This window comes from Eubalaena glacialis, chromosome 5 (genome assembly GCF_028564815.1).
Source record: "Eubalaena glacialis isolate mEubGla1 chromosome 5, mEubGla1.1.hap2.+ XY, whole genome shotgun sequence".
Taxonomy (NCBI): domain Eukaryota; kingdom Metazoa; phylum Chordata; class Mammalia; order Artiodactyla; family Balaenidae; genus Eubalaena; species Eubalaena glacialis.
In genome coordinates, this window is record NC_083720.1 from 78,633,048 (window position 1) to 78,650,497 (window position 17,450).

Genomic DNA, 17,450 nt, shown 5'->3' on the forward strand with positions numbered 1-17,450 from the left:
AAAGATGCTTGATATGATTTCAATTTTCTTAAATTTACTGAGGCTTGATTTGTGACCCAAGATGTGATCTATCCTGGAGAATGTTCCGTGCGCACTTGAGAAGAACGTGTAATCTGTTGTTTTTGGATGGAATGTCCTATAAATATCAATTAAATCTATCTTGTCTATTGTGTCTATGTAAAGCTTGTGTTTCCATATTAATTTTCCATTTGAATGATCTGTCCATTGGTGTAAGTGAGGTGTTAAAGTCCCCCCACTATTGCTGTGTTACTGTCGATTTCCTCTTTTATAGCTGTTAGCAGTTGCCTTATGTATTGAGGTGCCCCTATGTTGGGTGCATATATATTTATAATTGTTCTATCTTCTTCTTGGATTGATCCCTTGATCATTATGTAGTGTCCTTCCTTGTCTCTTGTAACATGCTTTATTTTAAAGTCTATTTTATCTGATATGAGTATTGCTACTCCAGCTTTCTTTTGATTTCCATTTGCATGGAATATCTTTTTCCATCCCCTAACTTTCAGTCTGTATGTGTCCCTAGGTCTGAAGTGGGTCTCTTGTAGACAGCATATAGATGGGTGTTGCTTTTGTATCCATTCAGCAAGCCTGTGTTTTTTGGTTGGAGCATTTAATCCATTCACGTTTAAGGTAATTATCGATATGTATGTTCCTGTTACCATTTTCTTTTTCTTTTTTTTTCACACACACACACTGTATTTTATTTTTACAAGAGATAAATAGACTGACACCAAGCATTGTACATGGATGACCACAACAAAAGCAACAATGATTGCAATTACCACAAATGAAACACACTCATACCATGTCATAATATTGACATTCAGTCCAGTAATCCTCCACTGTAACACCTCCTTTACTTTGCAGTGAAAATTGATTTGTATATTCTTTGCCTCTGAGTCCTTGTGGGATTGTTTTTTTTAAATTCAAACAGAAAGTCAAAAAATTATACTCATCCTCATCAGTTCACTCAGTCTCATGTAATTAATTTTTTTTTCATCTTGATCTTTTGTTAGCACTTTTATGAGTTCATCAGTTTTTCATTAGAGTTCTGAAAATGCTTATTCATTCAGTTCAGCAGTACAATCAGTTACCAGAAACCTGTACTTGTCAGAGTCTTTTCCATGAATTTCTTGAAGATGAAACCCTTTTATAGGAACATATTTGCAAAAGCATCAGAGTACACCCAGAGCTGTCTGTAAATGACAAAAGACTTAAAAATGACCACGATTAAAGATTTGATGAGTGTTCATAATAATGCAGTTGACATGAAAATTAGTTATTTCTGAGATATACATTTTAAAGTAATAACTAGGATTATGACTTATAACGTTATACCAGAACATTTAAGATTTTTAGAAATTTCATGTAATGTCTGCAACATTTATATTAACATATTTCCATACAAATAACCCAATGAAAGTTTAGTATTAGTTGTTTTGTTTGTTTGTTTGTTTATACTGCAGGATCTTATTAGTCATCAATTTTATACACATCAGTGTATACATGTCAATCCCAATCGCCCAATTCAGCACACCACCATCCCCACCCCACCGCAGTTTTCCCCCCTTGGTGTCCATATGTCTGTTCTCTACATCTGTGTCTCAACTTCTGCCCTGCAAACCGGCTCATCTACCATTTTTCTAGGTTCCACATACATGCGTTAACATACGATATTTGTTTTTCTCTTTCTGACTTACTTCACTCTGTATGACAGTCTCTAGATCCATCCACGTCTCAACAAATGACTCAATTTCGTTCCTTTTTATGGCTGAGTAATATTCCATTGTATATATGTACCACAACTTCTTTATCCATTTGTCTGTTGATGAGCATTTAGGTTGCTTCCATGACCTGGCTATTGTAAATAGTGCTGCAATGAACATTCGGGTGCATGTGTCTTTTTGAATTATGGCTTTCTCTGGGTATATGCCCAGTAGTGGGATTGCTGGTTCATATGGTAATTCTATTTTTAGTTTTTTAAGGAACCTCCATACTGTTCTCCATAGTGGCTGTATCAATTTACATTCCCACCAACAGTGCAAGAGGGTTCCCTTTTCTCCACACCCTCTCCAGCATTTGTTGTTTGTAGATTTTCTGATGATGCCCATTCTAACTGGTGTGAGGTGATACCTCATTGTAGTTTTGATTTGCATTTCTCTAATAATTAGTGATGTTGAGCATCTTTTCATGTGCTTCTTGGCCATCTGTATGTCTTCTTTGGAGAAATGTCTATTTAGGTCTTCTGCCCATTTTTGGATTGGGGTGTTTGTTTCTTTAATATTGAGCTGAATGAGCTGTTTATATATTTTGGAGATTAATCCTTTGTCCGTTGAGTCGTTTGCAAATATTTTCTCCCATTCTGAGGGTTGTCTTTTCGTCTTGTTTATGGTTTCCTTTGCTGTGCAAAAGCTTTTAAGTTTCATTAGGTCCCATTTGTTTATTTTTGTTTTTATTTCCATTACTCTAGGAGGTGGGTCAAAAAAGATCTTGCTGTGATTTATGTCAAAGAGTGTTCTTCCTATGTTTTCCTCTAAGAGTTTTATAGTGTCCAGACTTACATTTAGGTCTCTAATCCATTTTGAGTTTATTTTTGTGTGTGGTGTTAGGGAGTATTCTAATTTCATTCTTTTACATGTAGCTGTCCAGTTTTCCCAGCACCACTTATTGAAGAGACTGTCTTTTCTCCATTGTATATCTTTGCCTCCTTTGTCGTAGATTAGTTGACCATAGGTGTGTGGGTTTATCTCTGGGCTTTCTATCTTGTTCCATTGATCTATGTTTCTGTTTTTGTGCTAGTACCATATTGTCTTGATTACTGTAGCTTTGTAGTATAGTCTGAAGTCAGGGAGTCTGATTCCTCCAGCTCCGTTTTTTTCCCTCAAGACTGCTTTGGCTATTCGGGGTCTTTTGTGTCTCCATACAAATTTTAAGATGATTTGTTCTAGCTCTGTAAAAAATGCCATTGGTAATTTGATAGGGGTTGCATTGAATCTGTAGATTGCTTTGGGTAGTATAGTCATTTTCACAATGTTGATTCTTCCAATCCAAGAACATGGTATATCTCTCCATCTGTTGGTATCATCTTTAATTTCTTTCATCAGTGTCTTATAGTTTTCTGCATACAGGTCTTTTGTCTCCCTAGGTAGGTTTATTCCTAGGTATTTTATTCTTTTTGTTACAATGGTAAATGGGAGTGTTTCCATAATTTCTCTTTCAGATTTTTCATCATTAGTGTATAGGAATGCAAGAGATTTCTGTGCATTAATTTTGTATCCTGCAACTTTACCAAATTCATTAATTAGCTCTAGCAGTTTTCTGGTGGCAGTTTTAGGATTCTCTATGTATAGTATCATGTCATCTGCAAACAGTGACAGTTTTACTTCTTCTTTTCCAATTTGTATTCCTTTTATTTCTTTTTCTTCTCTGATTGCTGTGGCTAGGACTTCCAGAACTGTGTTGAATAATAGTGGTGAGAGTGGACATCCTTGTCTCGTTGCTGATCTTAGAAGAAATGCTTTCAGTTTTTCACCGTTGAGAATGATGTTTCCTGTGGGTTTGTCATATATGGCCTTTATTATGTTGAGGTAGGTTCCCTCTATGCCCACTTTCTGGAGAGTTTTTATCAGAAATGGGTGTTGAATTTTGTCTAAAGCTTTTTCTGCATCTATTGAGATGATCATATGGTTTTTCTTCTTCAATTTGTTAATATGGTGTATCACATTGATTGATTTGCGTATATTGAAGAATCCTTTCATCCCTGGGATAAATCCCACTTGATCATGGTGTATGATCCTTTTAATGTGTTGTTGGATTCTGTTTGCTAGTATTTTGTTGAGGATTTTTGCATCTATATTCATCAGTGATATTGGTCTGTAATTTTCTTTTTTTGTAGTGTCTTTGTCTGGTTTTGGTATCAGGGTGATGGTGGCCTCATAGAATGAGTTTGGGAGTGTTCCTTCCTCTGCAATTTTTTGGAAGAGTTTGAGAAGGATAGGTGTTAGCTCTTCTCTAAATGTTTGATAGAGTTCACCTGTGAAGCCATCTGGTCCTGGACTTTTGTTTGTTGGAAGATTTTTAATCACTGTTTCAATTTCATTACTTGTGATTGGTCTGTTCATATTTTCTGTTTCTTCCTGGTTCAGTCTTGGAAGGTTATACCTTTCTAAGAATTTGTCCATTTCTTCCAGGTTGTCCATTTTATTGGCATAAAGTTGCTTGTAGTACTCTTAGGATGCTTTGTATTTCTGCGGTGTCTGTTGTAACTTCTCCTTTTTCATTTCTAATTTTATTGATTTGAGTCCTCTCCCTCTTTTTCTTGATGAGTCTGGCTAATGGCTTATCAATTTTGTTTATCTTCTCAAAGAACCAGCTTTTCGTTTTATTGATCTTTGCTATTGTTTTCTTTGTTTTTATTTCATTTATTTCCACTCTGATCTTTATGATTTCTTTCCTTCTGCTAACTTTTGGTTTTGTTTGTTCTTCTTTCTCTAGTTTCTTTAGGTATAAGGTTAGATTGTTTACTTGAGATTTTTCTTGTTTCTTTAGGTAGGCTTGTATAGCTATAAACTTCCCTCTTAGAACTGCTTTTGCTGCATCCCATAGGTTTTGGGTTGTCGTGTTTTCATTGTCATTTGTCTCTAGGTATTTTTCGATTTCCTCTTTGATTTCTTCAGTAATCTCTTGGTTGTTTAGTAACGTATTGTTTAGCCTCCATGTGTTTGTGTTTTTTACGTTTTTTTCCCTGTAATTGATTTCTAATCTCATAGCGTTGTGGTCAGAAAAGATGCTTGATATGATTTCAATTTTCTTAAATTTACTGAGGCTTGATTTGTGACCCAAGATGTGATCTATCCTGGAGAATGTTCCGTGCGCACTTGAGAAGAACGTGTAATCTGTTGTTTTTGGATCGAATGTCCTATAAATATCAATTAAATCTATCTGGTCTATTGTGTCATTTAAAGCTTCTGTTTCCTTATTTATTTTCATTTTGGATGATCTGTCCATTGGTGTAAGTGAGGTGTTGCTAAAGTCCCCCACTATTTTTGTGTTACTGTCAATTTCCTCTTTTATAGCTGTTAGCAGTTGCCTTATGTATTGAGGTGCTCCTATGTTGGGTGCATATATATTTATAATTGTTCTATCTTCTTCTTGGATTGATCCCTTGATCATTATGTAGTGTCCTTCCTTGTCTCTTGTAACATGCTTTATTTTAAAGTCTATTTTATCTGATATGAGTGCTGCTACTCCAGCTTTCTTTTGATTTCCATTTGCATGGAATATCTTTTTCCATCCCCTCACTTTCAGTCTGTAAGTGTCCCTAGGTCTAAGGTGGGTCTCTTGTAGACAGCATATATATGGGTCTTGTTTTTGTATCCATTCAGCAAGCCTGTGTCTTTTGGTTGGAGCATTTAATCCATTCACGTTTAAGGTAATTATCGATATGTATGTTCCTATGACCATTTTCTTAATTGTTTTGGGTTTGTTTTTGTAGGTCCTTTCCTTCTCTTGTGTTTCCCACTTAGAGAAGTTCCTTTAGCATTTGTTGTAGAGCTGGTTTGGTGGTGCTGAATTCTCTTAGCTTTTGGTTATATGTAAAGCTTTTGATTTCTCCATCGAATCTGAATGAGATCCTTGCCAGGTAGAGTAATCTTGGTTGTAGGTTCTTCCCTTTCATCACTTTAAGTATATCATGCCACTTCTTTCTGGCTTGTAGAGTTTCTGCTGAGAAATCAGCTGGTAACCTTATGGGAGTTCCCTTGTATGTTATTTGTCATTTTTCCCTTGCTGCTTTCAATAATTTTTCTTTGTCTTTAAATTTTGCCAATTTGATTACTATGTGTCTCACCATGTTTCTCCTTGGGTTTATCCTGTATGGGACTTGCTGTGCTTCCTGGACTTGGTTGGCTATTTCCTTTCCCATGTTAGGGAAGTTTTTGACTATAACCGCTTGAAATATTGTCGCTGGTCCTTTCTCCCTCTCTTCTCCTTCTGGGCCCCCTATAATGTGAATGTTGTTGCGTTTAGTGTTGTCCCAGAGGTCTCTTAGGCTGTCTTCATTTCTTTTCATTCTTTATTCTGTTCTGCAGCAGTGAATTCCACCATTCTGTCTTCCAGGGCACTTATCCATTCTTCTGCCTCAGGTATTCTGCTATTGATTCCTTCTAGTGTATTTTTCATTTCAGTTATTGTATTGTTCATCTCTGTTTGTTTGTTCTTTAATTCTTCTAGGTCTTTGTTAAACATTTCTTTCATCTTCTTGATCTTTGCCTCCATTCTTTTTCCGAGGTCCTGGATCATCTTCACTATCATTATTCTGAATTCTTTTTCTGGAAGATTGCCTATCTCCACTTCATTTAGTTGTTTTTCTGGGGTTTTATCTTGTTCCTTCATCTGGTACATAGCCATCTGCCTTTTCATCTTGTCTGTCTTTCTGTGAATGTGGTTTTTGTTCCACAGGCTGCAGGATTGTAGTTCTTCTTGCTTCTGCTGTCTGCCCTCTGGTGGATGAGGCTGTCTAAGAGGCTTGTGGAAGTTTCCTGATGGGAGGTACTGGTGGTGGGTAGAGCTCCATCGATAATTTCGTTCTCAGATCAAGTACAGACCTTCATGAGAAGCAGTAAATTCTGAGTAGAACATATTTTCCAGCACAGCTGTAGGCACAAATGTAGAAGTCAAGCTGCTGCCTGCTGACCTCTCTTCTGGCTCTGTAACTGCAGATGACTGCACTTTTTAAAGCCTCAGGATCAGGACTTTATATCAGTTTTTTTTTAGGATACTTTACTGGTGTATTTCTTTGGATGTTTGCATTCCAAATTTCCTGTGTATGTAATTTCCTATTTTCTTAATCAGAATTGTGGGTCAGGATCTCCACTCATGCTGTGATCTGTCCGTGGTACTTGACAAAGCTCACTAGCAATGTGAAAAGATTCCCAGCCAGCCATGAAAGCACTTTCAATTTAAAACTACCTGAGATGGTAAGACAGCATGAAAATCACAGTGAGACACTTTAGATTTGGATAGCATTGGTGAAGTCAGACAGCAAGGGTGCAGCACATCATACACACACACCCTAGCTCTGAGGAATGTTCTCAGGCTGGAATTGTATATGGGAGGGTTCAAAGGAAGATAGAAAGAGAACTAAGTGGCAGTAACACAGGGTTTCCAAGGAAATTGTGTCATAACCTTTGAGGTCTTCAAAGTGGGTTGCTTTTCTTTTCTAAGATAACACGTTTTCCTCTTAATGTTGAAAAGTTCTCGTCTTCTCGCCTTTAGCCTTGTAATGGGTTCTAGTATATAGAGGAAGTATTGTGTGGTGGTTAAAACCTGGGTGCTGGTGGAACTGTTTTGTATCCTGATTATGGTGGTTGTTAATTAACTTGTACATATATTAAACTCCATGGAACTGTACATGGAAAGGGGAAAAAAAAAAGTCAGTTTTACTGTATAATTAAACAAACCCACAGGGTGCTGGGGCTAGACTGCTTGGGTTTGTTTGAATCAGAGATCCATCACTCCTTCATTGTGTGACCCTGGGCTGGTTACATGTTCCCTAGCTTCCTCATCTCTAAATGCAGGTAATAACAATACCACCTGCATGGGATTGTTGTAAGGATTCAGTTAATAATGTAAAGTACTTAAAAGTGCCAGGCTCATTGTGCGTGCTTAAACAAGAGTTAGCTATTATTACTATTATAAAAATATAAAGGAATAAAAAGAAACTATATGGGCTATCATGATCATAGCAGCTGCGAATAGTCTCACATACAACTGTCCTGAGTTACTGTCTTTAGGCAGTACAGGAAGAAACCCTAGAAAAGTGTCAAGTTACTAAGCAAATTTAAGTCTGCTCTATTGCTATTTTTCAGGGAAGGCAAAAACCAACTCCCAAAACAAAAAAGTCCCCTCTTCCTCCTAATTCATTCATTCATGCATTGAATGCTGGCTGTTTTCGAGAGACTTACTGAAAAATTAGAAAGGATCTTGGCAGTCTCTCATGTCCAAAATCACCTGATGATGTGTTCTCTAGCATGTGTGTCTTTGTGTGTGGCCTCAGTTTTCTCAGATTTACCACAGTTACTGGCCAGAGGTACTGACTGTCTGTGATTAAGCATCATACCTATTGCACCTACCAGTGAGAATATTATGACCAAATTCTTCTGCTAGGTTGATTAGCCAGAAGGTAAATTCTGAGAATTGTTTGAGAAGCAAAAGGAAGCTTCTGCAAAACAGTGTTTTAAGGATGGTCTAGACTTAATAATCAGATCATGAAACTCCTGTATTAAATGAGAGAATATCGATGGTCTTTGACATGAAGGGGAAAAGTGAGGCATCATTCCTACATGATGTTAAAATATTAATCTTTAGCCATTCCCACCCACTACAGGGCATCAGTGGGGCAGACAACATGACAGAGACATTAAGAGCAGGCAGAGGTGCTCTCTATTGGATTCACATGAGTCTGAAGTTTTGTTTTTATTGTTTAAGCACTACTCTTTGACAGTTGAGAGAAAACAATCCCCCGGGGAGGAAGAGAGCAGCCAAGAGAAAATGGAACATTCTGAGAAAGAATGGAAATGATTCTATTGCTCCACAAGACAGAGCCAAGTGGGAGGGAAGCCAGGGTAAATGATCAGAGGCCATCTACAAAACAGCTCTCCTCAGCTTCAGTGCTGGGTGCCTACTCGGTGAATAACAGCTCTGCCATGTCCGGCACAGCTGGAGCTCCAAGTTAGTCATCTGCAGGAAACTAGCCTTGATTTCCATTTTGCAAAAAGCGTCTGAGTGATCAAGAAACACAGGCACACAGGATTGCATCTGTGCTCCACTTTTCCTTGGTTGTCATGGGAATTGTTGCAAGTAACATAAACAAATTTAGACTCTGTGGAACTACACAGTAAAGACCTAGTGATTAGTAGGGCTTGCTGTTTATGGTGATTAAAAATGCAAAATGTTTAAACTTCACTTTGTCTCAGTAACTTTGAAGAAAATGCTCCTGTTTTAAAGAGGGGAAGAAAGATATGATGGAACTTTAAAAAATAAAAATGCATATTTAATATCACATAGAAGTCAAAAAACTCTTTGATGGCACATATTTTCTTTCTTTTAAGGTGTCATGAATACAAAAGGGGTGACATGCTGAACACAACAAGGCTGCAGAACCAACTGGTATAAAGTTACTAAATCATTTTCTAGCCCCTCAAAACAACCTCTGTTCTGTGGACATGAGGGGGCTGTACTGACACCTTGCCATTAATTTCTACTCTTTACTAATTCCTGCATGCTGCCGTAGTGTAAATGATTAATGATGGAAGGGCACTCTTCACACTAAGATCAATGGATTAAGAAGTATCAGTAAGCTGACGTATGCTCAGAAACCAACACAGTAAGAGAACTTTCTTAAACCAAAATCCATTGTGGGTCAATTGGATAGAACAGCAGTGATCCTGGGCTGCAGTAGGGTGGCAGAATGTGGTGTAAATTAATAGCAGATCCTAGCACCAGTTCTCAACTGTCTAGGCACAGTTGTCTGAGGTCTGAGGGCCTTTTCTGTCTGAGGCATTATAACCACCATTTCCTGGCTTTCCTGCCTGTTTTTGCTGAGAATCATAAAATGTTAGGACTGAAATAGCTACTGTCATTCCCCCATTTTACAGATGAGAAAATGATGACCCAAAGAGACTAATACAACCAGGGAAACTGAAACTTACTTAGTAAATTGCACTGTTTGAAGTTGCTAGCAAAATACCTTGGAACATTTTTAGATATGCCTCAGTCAAAACATAACCATTGAATTTTACAGGTAAGAAAAACCTGAGAATATAAGTTATGAACATTTAAAAATGGAATCTTTGCTGGTTGAGAGGTCTAAAAGCCTAGAGAGAAGATAAGGAGGGAGAAATATTCTGCTTTCTAAAATACATTATAAGTTTTCAGGGTAAATACAGCATCAGTTTTTGGATTCTGTATTTTTCCACAAATGCTAAGTTTACCATATTTTCTTCATTTTATCTAAAGATTCAGGCCTAGCTCCAAACTATAAACAGTAGATAGAAATATAATGGTCACAATTTTAACTTGTAAAATTAACTGTATTTCACTCTCTCCAAAATCAACTAGAAATCGACTACCAATCATTTTCTCAACTTGGGAAGCTACCGCCCTCTAGAGGGTGGGTCTGGAAACGTCAGGGGTTTTTCTCAATTATCACGATGAGGGATGGGGCTGGGAAGTTGCTACTGGCCTTTCATATCTGGGGATGAAGGATGCACATAAAGAACTACCTTCCCCAAGATGTCAATAGTATTCATTTTGAAACCCAATGAAAGTGAGATCTACAGAGTTTTGACAAGTTGCATTTTAAAATACCATTTATCCTACAGTGACTTATTTAGTGAGAAGGGAGCTAGAGTGTACACGTTGACAGAGAACATGGGACTATTAAGAAGTTCATGCTAGGGCTTCCCTGGTGGCTCAGTGGTTAAGAATACACCTGCCAGTGCAGGGGACACGGGTTCGAGCCCTGGTCCAGGAAGATCCCACATGCCATGGAGCAACTAAGCCCATGCACCACAACTACTGAGCCTGTGCTCTACAGCCTGCGAGTTACAACTACTGAGCCCACGTGCCACAACTACTGAAGCCCATGCGCCTAGAGCCCGTGCTCCGCAACAAGAGAAGCCACTGCAGTGAGAAGCCTGTGCACCGCAATGAAGAGTAGCCCCCACTCGCCCCAACTAGAGAAAGCCCGCACGCAGCAACGAAGACCCAGCACAGCCAAAAATAGATAAATAAAATAAATTTATTTAAAAAAAAAAGTTCATGCTAAACCTGAGTCTATAGGAAGCTCATGGATCTGCGTTTCAGGCCAGCTTACTCCACGAGCTTTTATGTCAACATTGGGATCTGGGACTTGGCTGGCCAGTTCATTGTCCACAGCTGTAGTGCCACTTACTCAATTAGGAATACATAAAGGTAAAGACTTCTGACTGATGTAATGTTATACAGTGTTTACAGGCAAATGTTGATAAAATGGTTAAAGTGCTCTGATCCTTGCAGAAGAAACTGAATGCCAGAAAGACATAACATGAATTCTTTTCTAAGATTTTCAGGCACTTTTAGATTATGTAAGGGAAACTTCTACTTGTTTTCCACCTTCTATTCTCCCCTTCTTCCCTTAAGTAATAAAAGTCCGAAATCCCCATTTCCCTCTGCATCCTCCAGCTTCCCCATGGGGGGTGTGGCCATGTAACTGTTGAGCAATGGACGCTGTGAGTGGGCAACTTCCAGCACTTCCCCCTTCTTTTCAGTAGGGGAGCTGCATGCTCTTCACTCTCTTCTCTTTTTCCCATTGCGAAAGGATGACGACTTGAGCAACCACCTTAGACCCAGAGATGGAAGCTGTGGCACATTCCCCCAGTTGGGTCCTTGGATGACTACGTGGAGCAAAGCCACATACTCACTTCTATCTCATTTAAGCCAATGTATTTTGGAGAAATTGATTTTCTGCCATTTTTTCATATGCCAACTAAGTTGCTCTCTCAACTAGACTCCAAATTAGAAATGCCATCTGGTTTCATTAAAAATATAGTGGGAGAAACCTGAATTCAACAGAACTCCTTTTTAGGTATATCTGAATCACAGATACACACATATATGTACCCAGCAAAAAATAATTTCTGTTTACAAACTCAATTCATTAAAAAGAGGCACGGTCCTTGGTAGCTTAAAAAGGGTGGCGGAAGGCTTTATTATAGCAATATTTAATGCAATGCAATGTATACAGTATGTTCTATATCGTTAATCTTCAATGTGAACAGGTCAGCTTCATATATTTATCTTTTTTTCTTTTTCTGCAGATTGTACACAAGGGCAGGAGGCTTTTTGGTTTTATAGGCCACGCCTCTCTGGATGCACTCTCCTTTGATGTTAACTACATGTGGCAAGAGTGGGCGCCGGACCGTCAGAACTGTTCCTTGAGGTGTGTAGCCTCGGAGGTGCAGTTTGTCCTTAAACTGCAGCGTTACTGCTACCCAGCCTATGCAAGAACATGGCAGAACACAAATGGTGTTAGCAACTATCTTATTAAAAACACCAAACACAGCTCAAAATGGAAACCCAAGGGAGGCTACTGCTGTCTTTCACTCTATTTTCTAAAAGCATACAATGCATTTGTGAAAAGGTACAGATTTATTTTCAGAGTAGGTTACATCTTATGAATAATCTAGTATGTATTTCTTAAAATATTCAGCTTATGTCAGTTAAGGCACATCTGTATAAAAATATACTAAAAGTCAGTAAGGCTACTTTATTCACCTTTTAAAAAGTGCTTGGTGTAGGGACCTCCCTGGCGGTCCAGTCGATAAGACTCTGTGCTTCTATTACAGGGGGTGTGGGTTCGATCCCTGGTCAGGGGGCTAAGATCCCACATGCCATGCAGTGCGGCCAAATTAAAAAATAAAAAAGTGCTTGGTGTAAAATTACCTGCAGAGGAGAACTTGATGACAGCCACTACTTCAGATTCCCCAAGTTCTTCATCTAATGTGATGTCTTCAGCAACAAGAGGAGGAAATCCTGCCATTCTTTCTTCTCCACCCATTGGAACCTTCCATTGGGAGGAGATGAAGATATTTGGAAGTTCAAATTAAACCCCTGATAACTCTAATATTAAGTAAGGCACTGATAAGATAATACTGTACAGGTATCAAGAATAAAATCCTTTTAAACATTCAACTGTTGAAAAAAACCCAAATCACACTTCTAGGTCAAATGAAAAGCCCGGGAGCTTTGTGATGGATGAAGCCTATAGATCCCAGTGACAAAGGCCCCATGTGGGCATCCAACTGGTGGTAACCTCCAGACAGCAGAATCTTGCTTTATTAGCTTACAGTTTTTACAGTGCTCCATAAAGCTTTAGACACAATAATTTTGGGCAATTAAAGCAACATCCTTCCAAATACCTTAGTGCTTACAGGCCTGGCTGGACACAGAGATTAATCCCTGCCTCATTACCTCTCAAGGGTACATGGATAATGGGTAAGATTCAGCTTCTATGTTTACAGGTGTTTCCATGAATTGGAAGTAACTGGATAATAATTTACCTGTTTATTAACAGACCTCTCTGTGTTTAGCACTAAGGACACAAAGATAGCTATTACAATATGTTCTATATGGTCCCTACCCCTGAGGAGATCAGAAGGTGGAAACAGCAAGTAAGTAAACTACAAGGTAAGAAACGTGATGAGAGGCATCTACTAAGTACTGTGATTGTGAAGGAAGTAATGAACGTGGTTTGGTCAAGGAAAACATTAATGAAGAGCAGAATTTGAAAAATAGATGAAAGTTACTCAGTGGAAAGGTATCCTGGGTTAGTATCATGTACAGACACAGAAATTGGAAAAAGGATAATGAGTTCAGAGAACTGTAGTTTAACTGTGCAGAGTATGTTATGTGTGTGTGCATTAGTGATGAGGCTATCAGTTTAGAGTTCTCTCAGTAATGTGGAACTACCAAGGAATTATAAGCAGGAAAGAGAAAAGAATCAAAAAGGAATACTGTGGCCTGCTTTGTATTTTGGAAAAATCTGCGTAGTGCAGGGTTTCTCAACCTCAGCACTATTGACCTTTTGGGCCAAATAATTCTTTGTCCCGGGAGGCTGTCCTGTGCATTGCACAATTTTTAGCAGCCTCTACTCAGCATCCACCAAGTTGTGAAAACCAAAAACGCCTCCAGTCTTTGTCAAATGTTCCCTTGAGGTAAGAGTCAACCCTGGTTGAGAACTACAGCTGTGGTGGGGTGAGGGTGGGCAGAAGGCAGTAAAACTGGGAGCTGGGAAAATATCTAAGGATCTCAAAACAGCCTAAAGAAAGTAGATTACAGTTTGGACTATGAGGCTGGTCTCAGTGATAATTAGGAGGCAGGATTGACTTTGACTTGGGAGGTGAGTAAGAAAACCAGAAGGCAAGGATGAGCCACAGAGCAGCCCAAGAAACCATTTGTATTACACCGGGAGAGAAGCCTCAGTGTTGCTTTGAGAAGTATCAGTGAGTCCACCCTGAAGACTACACAGATGCATGGGGGTGGAGCCCTACCCTGCAAATCCTACATGTCTCTGGAGTATTAACTTTAGGGCAGTTATTTCGATGGAGTTTTAATTTCACTCTGGCTTTCTTAGGAAATCCAGAGAGAAAGAAGCATTTACTTCCCAAGTCAGGTTGGTTTTATCCTTGTTGAAGGGCGGGTGTGTATTTTGTGTTTTGACTTATTTTCAGTTGTATGAGCATTAATTAATGGTAAATCACCTCTTCCTTGGACGTACCCGCTATTTTTGCAGTAGGTATGCCCCATAATCTTCATCACCACAAATACTTACGTAGCAGTGACAACAGTCCCCTTGCACTTGATCTTCTCCACAACCTCGTGGTGTAGGTACAACAGAGAGAGGTAAAGGAAACTTACCTAAAGTCACACAGCTTCGTTAAGTGGTGGAGCAGAGCAGGATTTGGACCCATCCTGGCTCCAGTGATCTTAACTATCATACACTACACACTAGCCAACAGTGTGTACCCATGTCTGGTTAAAGATCTGTAAACAGGCCCCATTCAGTCGCTGGTGAACTTGGAACAATTTCAGTGGCATAGAAAGGGCACAACAGGGACTGCAGAGGATGGGACGTGAGGAGCAGGATTAAGCTTGATTGTAAAGAGGAGGAACGAGTGGGACAGTGAGTTTTGTTTTGTTTTTTAAAGGTCAGAGAAATTTTAACACACTCCTTAACAGGACAAAGGAAGGAGCAAGTAAAGCAGGAGAGAAAAGGTACGATAATCTCTAAGTGCCTGGGATTAAGAACCTCGGAGGAGAGCTTTTCCACTCATACAAGGGCTTCTCAACTCAGCACTACTCATATTTTGGACCAGATAATTCTGTGTTGTGAGGTGCTGTCTTGTGCATCGCATTATGTTTAGCATCATCTCTGGCTTCCACCTACTAGATGCCAGTAGCATCACCCAGCTGTGAGAAAATCTGTAACTTCTCTTCACTCACATTATCCAGTACAACTCTCTGCAATGATGTGGCCGCTGGGCAGTTGAAAAGTGGCTAGTGCAAGTGAAGAACTAAATTTTAAAGTTTATTTCATTTTAATTAACTTATTTAAATAGGCACATGGCGCTACAATATTGGACAGTGTCACCTAGAGAAAACCCAGCTCTGTCACTATTCTAGGATCAGTCCAATCCAACATCCCTTTTCTATAAGAGCCCACCTCACTTTATAGCCAAAATCCTCAAGGTGAACAAGGTCGGGGAGAGCTAGCTGATGGTGTAACAAAGTTGGTTCTGTCCAACAAAGGCTTTTTTAGCAGGGCCGTGGGACTATTACAGGGTGTGTTAACCTAACTATACAACCATCAAAGCGTGTTGCCTCACCTTGAGTAACGTATGACCCCCGTGCTTCTGATATACAGTGTCCGCCTTGTCCAATGAAGTAATGTGAACGGGAAGGAAGTAGGAAGCCACAACTGTAAGCCAAGTTCACTGATTTTCCTTAAGAAAGGAAGAAGGAACTTATTTTATACAATGAAAAGCTACCAACCAGTATAAAATCGCTGTGTGTATAAGTCAACCAAAGTTCTCTACAGAGAAAAACAGCTTTTCAAAGTTAATTACTGGTTTCAAAGGAACAAATGAGGTATTTAGTTTTGCCTTCTATGACAAACAGGGTCATAGAAGCACCCATTTTGCAATTACTACAGACGTTTCTTAAAGCCACATATTTGACATTTCTTCTCAGCGAAGCCACACATCATATTGCATTAATGAATTATTCAAATGTTAAATCTGTATAGTAATCTCATGAGTAAACTCAAGATATGAAGAGAAAGTGAGGGGTGGAGCTAGGTGTAGAAAGTGAAAGAAGGATTTTCCGGAGAAATATACAAAGAACTAAAGCTACGAGGGAAACCTCCAAGATAACAGAAACTACTTTGTCATCTAGTTCACCTACAGTGCCTAGAAGAGGGACTGGTACATAGAAGTACTCTGATTATTTCTGTTGGAAAGTTACTACAACATATACCGAATTTCCAAGCACTAAACTGACACAGAAGAGAAATGTGACCACAGTAGGTAGGTAATTTTTAAAGGGAAGGCTCCAGCCAGCCCCTAGTGGACATTAAGGAAAGATATAGGATTAGGTGCCTGAACCACGATCAGACTTCCAGCGTCTCAGAAAACGATGGGGACGGGCGCCCTAAGGCTCACCAGACCATCTGGTCAACAGCTTCGGCGCCCTTGGCGATGCAGTAATCGGACTCCAGGAGTGTGTTGAAGAGAGTGCACTTGCCAGCGTTGGTGGCGCCAACCAGGTAGACGTCGCCGCGGTAGCGTCAGGAACGCTGGAGCGCGGAGATCAACTCTTCGACTCCATCATAGCCAGTCTTGGAGCTGATGAGCCGCACGTCTCTGAGCATCGTGCTGGACTTGGGCGAATGATTCGCTTTCTCCTGCTCGTCCCGTGGCCGGTCCCCGCTGGGGGTGTTGTGGCCTTCGGTAGCCAGGGGGCGGCAGGAGCCCGGCGCGGGCACAGTCGTTCCACAGTCGCTCCCGGAGTCGCTGTCGGTAGCTGGGAGTATCCAGGGGCAGCAGATTCACCTTGTTTCCCAGCAAGATCAGCTGCTTGGGGCCCACCGGCGTGGGCAGGTGGGGCAGCAGGGCGTCGGGCAGATCAAGCAGGTCCACCATGTACGGCACCAGGGCGAGCCTGGGCCGCCGCAGCGCGGCGGTCACCAGCTCCAGTACTGCTCGCGGCTCACCTGCAGAGGCAGGGCGCGCCGGTGAAGCACCAGCAGTCAGCAGCGCTGGCATACGGTCCGGGTGCATCTGCCGGCCGTTCCGTAGTTCCTGCTGCCGCCGCTCCTCCCGCCGCTGCAGCACCGTCGCTCCTCCTCCTCCTGCCGCTGCTGCAGCTCCCGCAGCTGGTCCTGGAGGGTCACTGCGGGCTCCGAATCCGGGACGTACTCGGGGAACAGAAAACTCTCCTCCATGTCAGCCCTTCCTTGGTTATCTCCAGTCGCTGTCGCGCCACGGGGAAGCCCACATCCCAGGCCGGATGGGTACAGGGAGGAGTTGGCCTCACATCTCCTCTTAAGGAGCGTCTCCCGGAGGCCATGACCCGCTACCGTGGGAGTGGATCCCCGCAGGAAGCTACATAGCAGCCTACGAGTGAGGCCCGTGGGCAGCATGAGAAACGCGGGCGTGGGCAAAAGGGGCTGAACCACCTTTTCGCACGTGCTCTGTGGCCCCAGATGTGAGTAAAACAGTAGAGACTACCTGAGAGCTGTCATTTGTCAGCGCCTCACTTCGGCTCCTCCTCTCGCGTCTAATCTCGTGAGTTCTCGCGATGAAGGCTCTGTGGCCTGAGAGCCCAGTTGAAAC

General features: G+C 40.7%; 1 pseudogene; it reads right to left on the reverse strand.

The window, feature by feature from the left end:
• Window positions 1–11,714: 11,714 nt before the first annotated feature.
• On the reverse strand, window positions 11,715–17,383 carry LOC133091792 (nitric oxide-associated protein 1-like; annotated as a pseudogene).
• Between the last annotated feature and the right edge of the window lie 67 nt (window positions 17,384–17,450).